Consider the following 6,432-nt stretch of genomic DNA (forward strand, 5'->3'; position numbering starts at 1 on the left):
TTTCCTTGGGGTAGAACAGGTACAGCCTGACTCTCTTGTGTTCCCAAATTTAAATTTAATAAATACTGTGTCTTCAGAAGGTTCTTTCTGCAAGCCAGCACTCAGAATGTACTTCAGACAGGGCTTGTCAACTCCAACCTGTACGAGGAATTGTTAAGCGGGGTGGGAAGTGGAGGGGAGAAGGGAGAGAGGACAGTGTTTCTTCCTTTTTTTTTTTTTTTAAGATTGTATTTATTTGACAGAGAGTGTGAGAGAGCACAAGTAGGGGGAACAGTAGAGGGAGAAGGTGAGGGAGAGGGAGAAGCAGGCTCTCCCTGAGCAGGGAGCCTGATGCAGGGCTCCATCACAGGATCGTGGGATCATGCACTCAACATCTGAGCCACTCAGGCGCCCCGAGGACAGTGTTTCTAAGAACAATTGGATAATTGGAGAATAAGAAGGCTATAAACTTATTTCAGAATACATAAATTTCCCAGAAAAGGTATTGAGAAACTTGCACATTTCATTGCTTTGGTTGTTTCCAAGCACATAAGAGGGCAAATAAAATGATCTAATAGGTATCTTCTGCCAGTAGGATGAATGCAATCTTAAGGCAGAAAAGCCATGCTAAAAATTAAGCAATAAAATAACAACCGGCTCTGATTTATTTCTATCAAGGTAGTACCAGAACCTTAAAAAATAATAATAAAATCATTTTATTGTAGAACCATATAACAAGAAAGTTTAAGAATGCAAAATTTTTGCTGGGGTAAAATAGAGGTAAGAATAATGTTCAGCTTACATCAAATCTTTGTTGAGAAGTTCCAGCTTGCTGGCACTACGAATGCATAGTGCGAAAGGTCGCCGATCTTTTTGAGTGCTACTAGGTGTCAGGTTAGTTCTAGGTTTCTCCACACCCCCCATTAACTCATTTATTCCTCGTAATGGTATCATGAAGTTTAGACACACTTACAGAGGTGGAATCCAAGGCGCAAAAGGGCCACATGACTTGCCTGAAATTCACATGGCTCATAATGAGCAGATCAGGAACGTGAACTCAGGCAGTCTGGCCCCAGAGTTCATGCTCTTGCCACATGCAACAGTATGTGTGCTGAGCACTGTGAATTAGTCAGTGAAAGTGGGCACACAGTCAAACAAAATCTTGGGCCGTTAGTTTCAACAACAACAGCAAAGAAGGCTTTCGCGTCATTCATGAGAAGCTGTCGTGTGAGAAGAATCAGGAACATACAGCATTGGCCAATGGCGTGAGCATGGGCTGAGAAGTCAGAAGACACAGAATCAAAAACCTCTATGAAATGAGAGCTGAACCACATGCCTTCCTGCTCCTTTTCAGACCAGGTTGTTTTCTCATGGCCTCTTCCAACAACAGGTACCTAAAGAGTCATGAATCACAAACAGAGCTGCGGCATCAAGCAAGGGAAAGTGAACGAGATTGTCCCGATGCGAAAAAGGAAATAATTGGATGTTAGGATTATGGAAAAACACACTGCTGGTGTAGACAAAAATAGAAGAGAACGCATTGTGAAGAATTTAGTTATTTAAAACCAGAAGCAGGGCGTAGAATGTCAGCTCTTACAAGGAGAGAACTTACCCCTTTCCATTTATTTTCATAGCACATACGCATGTCCAGATACTTGATATACATTTTGTGATGACAATGGCAATATTAGTTTTGGTGATGATTTGGAAGATGGTGAGGAACTCTGGGATGCCAACCCCCCCCCCCAAGAACAGTCCAAGTGATTAAAAACCATAGCACTGATTCTAACTATCTGTAAAGTAAGAGTAATATTAACCTCAAGGTCGGTTGGGAGGATTAAATGAGATAAAGCAGAGAAAATGCTAATCACGGCTCTGCTTCATTATCAGCTGTTTTTCAAGTTTGACGATGATGGTGATGATGATGATGGTAGTGATGACATGAGTCGATCTGCCCCTAGGGAGCCCTGTCCAACTCTCAACAATTTTTTTTTTTTAATTTGACAGAGAGAGATTGCAAGTAGACAGAGAGGCAGGCAGAGAGAGAGAGAGAGGGAAACAGGCTCGCCGCCGAGCAGAGAGCCCGATGCGGGACTCGATCCCAGGACCCTGAGATCATGACCTGAGCCGAAGGCAGAGGCTTAACCCACTGAGCCACCCAGGCACCCCCAACTCTCAACAATTTTAAACTAGAACATTTGAGTTACCATGTACGTCTGACACTGGGACAGTGAAGGTATTTGAAAGATTACAGGCAAATGTGATCGGATTTTAAAGTCGTAAGCACAGCTCTGGCCTCATGTAATTTAATTTGGAATGTGTTTATTTTCTCCAGATGTTTATATTAGAATAGTATATTCTCTGAAGCTGTACTGGGTCAAGGTTCTGGGCGCTCTGTGTACACCTGGAATCATAATTTCCTAACAAGAACTGACATGTTCTGACACAAAGTGGCTTGGAGCTCCTTTCCTTCTGTCCACACGCTTTAGAAAAAAAGAAAAAAGAAAAAGAGGGTGTCTGCAAATGGCAAAGACAGCACAGACTTTAAGGTCAAAAGTCAGCTTTCGGTTTCTTATCTGGGAGATTTCTGTAATAATTAACTTACTCCATTAGGATATTCTGAGAACCAAATGACGGACTCTCTGTGCAAAATGCCATATAATACTAATGTTATAGCTCCAGTCACATTTTTCCTTACTTTTAAAATGGCCGCGGGTGCCCTGGTGGCTCAGTTGGTTGAGCATCTACCTTCTGTTGAAGTCATGATCCCAGGATCCTAGGATCGAGCCCCATGTTGGGCTCCCTGCTCAATGGGAAGTCTGTTTCTCCCTCTGGCCCTCGCCCTGCGTGTGCTCTCTGTCTCTCTCTCTCTCAAATAAATAAATAAAATATTTAAAATAAAGAAATAAAATAAAATGGTGGCCTTAAAGCCAAGCACACAAGATCGTCTGCTTGGTGGATTATCACTTTTTATAGTTACTTCTCTCTGGCCTGGGTGCATATTAAAAGCAAGGCTGTGGCTTTTTTTTTTTTTTTAACCCCAGTTCCCGCAGCATTCAGCATTCTAGCTGATGTGTAGCGGGCGCTGGCATATGTGTTTAAATGATGCTTTCAGAGGAAGCACGAACATTGATTTCAACCCTACAGATTATGGGCCAGGCGTATCATGAGACTAGATAGCTTAAATGCACTTGTCTCCTTTTACAGACCACTGAAAGATGTAAAAATTACTGCTGTGGGCTTGGTACCCAAGAGTTTGAAGTGCAGGTACTGATTAGGGATCAGTAGCTGTGGAAGCAAGGGGTGGGTAAGCAAGCCTGGGCACAAAGACATGCAGAGCCGGCATCCCTCCATCAACTCAGAGGCCCGTCCTGGAGCCAGGATGGCCTGCTAGTGTTATCTTCCATCAGGCCAGGATAACCAGGCTCTTAGACAACCCCTCACCACCTCCATCAGTTCCTGGATCTAAGCCACCCCTGGAAGAACATGCCCTTGGACAAGGTGACTCTGTAGCTGAGGCGGTTCCTGAAGGGATTGACAGCTGGGCCAACACATCCCTCCTTGGTGCATGTCCATATTCACTGCAGTCACCAAATTTAAAGGTACTGTCTACCACGTGAGAAGACAGTATTAATATTTGAAGACACAGAATGACTTTACTCTACGAGAAATTGGAAATTCCATTCATAATTGAATTAAAGGTCTGTGCTCTTACAGATTTATGGTAGAATATACGAAAACACTTCATTAACATAGTGAAGACTTAAAAGAAGACATTGATTTCTTGGCATGTGATGTCATTCTCTTAAGAAATACCGTCCTTTGGCAAGTAGCTGCTGGGTTATCTGTTTGTGCACCCAAACGGGCATTTCTAAGCAAACTCTCCTCCCAGCGTGTAATGATATGGCCATGCGCAGAACCTCTCTTCCCAGATCTAAGCCTCTCCAATGTTCTAGCTCCTGGAAGGAGGGACCATGTCTATCCACCACGATGTGGCCACGCCCTGGGGCCACGAAGGGGGGCAGCATCAGCAGGATACGGTTTGCTTTTCTGATGGAAGCCTTCCCAACCGCCTGACCTCCATGCATTTGGTGTTCCATATTGGGCAGCTGTCTGGCTCAAGTGTGTATGTTTCAGCAGGACCTGAAGAAGTGGCCAAAAGCACATCTGGACCTTAATTCCTCTGATGTCACAAGGAAGAAATGAATGTCCTCAAAGAGTTCCCCAGTCATAATGTGTACATAGCCCGCTCTACCTAATACAAAATAATATGTTAGATGGATTAACAAGCACTTGAGGTTAGAAGAAAATCAACCATTGTTTCCTTGGGACCAAAGAGGGCTGATTGGTCCTTCATTCTATGCTTCTGGGAAAGTTTAGAAGCTTACGTGAATAAGACTTAAGACACTGGTCTGGGAATCTCAAGTCCATAATCCCTTCTATCTTCTGGTGCAGTGTTAACTGACTATTATTAAATGCTTATAAATGATGAGGGTAAAATCAATTTACAAGAGATTGCCCTCCACCATTGTAGATTACCATACAGATTTTATTTTATTTTTTTAAAAGATTTTATTTATTTATTTGACAGACAGAGATCACAAGCAGGCAGAGAGGCAGACAGAGAGAGAGGAGGAAGCAGGCTCCCTGCCAAGCAGAGAGCCCGATGCGGGGCTCAAACCCAGGATCCTGGGATCATGACCTGAGCTGAAGGCAGAGGCTTTAACCCACTGAGCCACCCAGGCGCCCCTACCATACAGATTTTAAAGATGTAAGCTACTAAGAGAACATATTTTGATCTCCCTTTACTCGTGCATAGCAAATGGGGAAGATGGGTGAACATTCCTTAGGCATTCTGGGAGTGTTTTTAACTGATCAATGTTTTCATTTGGTTCTCTCTCAATCCTTAGGGTAGACATTAAAATAAGGCTAAGTATGTTTAATTTCTAAAAGACATAATACAAATTCCATAGTAACTCAATATCCAATAATGTCTAAATTCTCTCGGTTCCCAGGGCTATTTTGAGTTCTTTAGGGAAAATGTAATTCTTTTTCCTCTTTCTCAGCCTTGATATGCCCCCATTAAACTTTATTCTTTCTCTCTCACTCTTTTCCAGCCCATTCACCATATTCAGCATCCAAGAGCCTGAAAAGACTGAGAATCTGTTCACAGGTGGGGGAAGGGAAGTGCCCATGGCTGTGGAGCAGGAAGCCTGGGTTCTGGTTCCAAATCTAAGACTGTGTGATTTTGGGGAAATTCCTGAATTTCTGCAGGTCTCCAATTGCTCATCTGTTTAGGGAGAGAAGAGAATAGATGCGTCCTATTGCCACTGTTCTATGATTTTCTAGTCTTCCAAGCATATTCTGTTCATGTCTATGGGGAAAGCCTTGACAATAGGCTATGCAATGGCATTCAACGGGAGTATTTTCTATGGCTTCCAGATAATTTGGAAAATATGAGTCACATGAAGTACCCCCTCCAGTCCCAAATGGGTAGTAAGGAAATAAAGACCGGAGTTTGGGGTATATGACTCTCAAAGCGAATTGAGTTTTCAAAGCCAGGAAGAGCTATTTTAAGGCCAGAAGTATTATTTTCACTCTTTGATTAGTGACATGAAAGAATAGCTATACATGTGACCAGCAGTTACTACTTTCATTATCGGTTAAGGATAACCATTTCACTTCAGGTATTAAATTTAATTCTTTTCTATGACAAATTTTCTCTTGATGTAACGATCCAAATTTCCATTTCACATTTGCCTTCAAAATGAGGAGACCTCTAATTAGTGAACCAGCTGGATCCATCACCATGAAGGCTAAGATCAAGGTCAAGATTTAATAGCATTAGTTTTATTCAGTCCCAAAGTCACAAATACAAATCTAACCCTGCTGGCTTTCTAAAGAAACGTGTGAAAGCTATATCCTAGAGAGTGTGCAAAACCATCATCTCTACAGGAAAAGTAATTCGCAGGTTGACTATGTGAGCAGTGGGGTGCACTGTCATCTCCGCTGAACCAAGACAGCATGGTGCCAAGGTTGCCATAGAAACTGAGTCCCCAACCTAGGGTAGCATTGTGGTGCCTAACGTGGGCATAGCATTGTGCCAGCCCCATGGTTATCCTCATAATGCCCAGGGATATTATTGGACCTGGAACAGTAGACTGTCAATGAATGGCACGGAAACCATCGTTGGTGAATTCTTTTTCCTCCCGGTCTTTCATCATTGGATACTTACTCTTTTCTGAGAAAAGTGAAGAGGTTAAAAAAGAGATGACCTCTATTTCATCCCATAGTGCCTAAGGAAGCCAGAATACACCAGATTTTACACTCATTCAATAAGCTACTTTCTGAAACTAAAAACCAAATTTCCTGAGCCCCCATCACCCTTGTCTATTGATTTCAAAAAATGTCCTCCCCATGCATTCTAGAAAAACCCCCTCTCCCTCTTTTTCT

This window comes from Meles meles, chromosome X (assembly GCF_922984935.1).
Source record: "Meles meles chromosome X, mMelMel3.1 paternal haplotype, whole genome shotgun sequence".
Lineage (NCBI taxonomy): Eukaryota > Metazoa > Chordata > Mammalia > Carnivora > Mustelidae > Meles > Meles meles.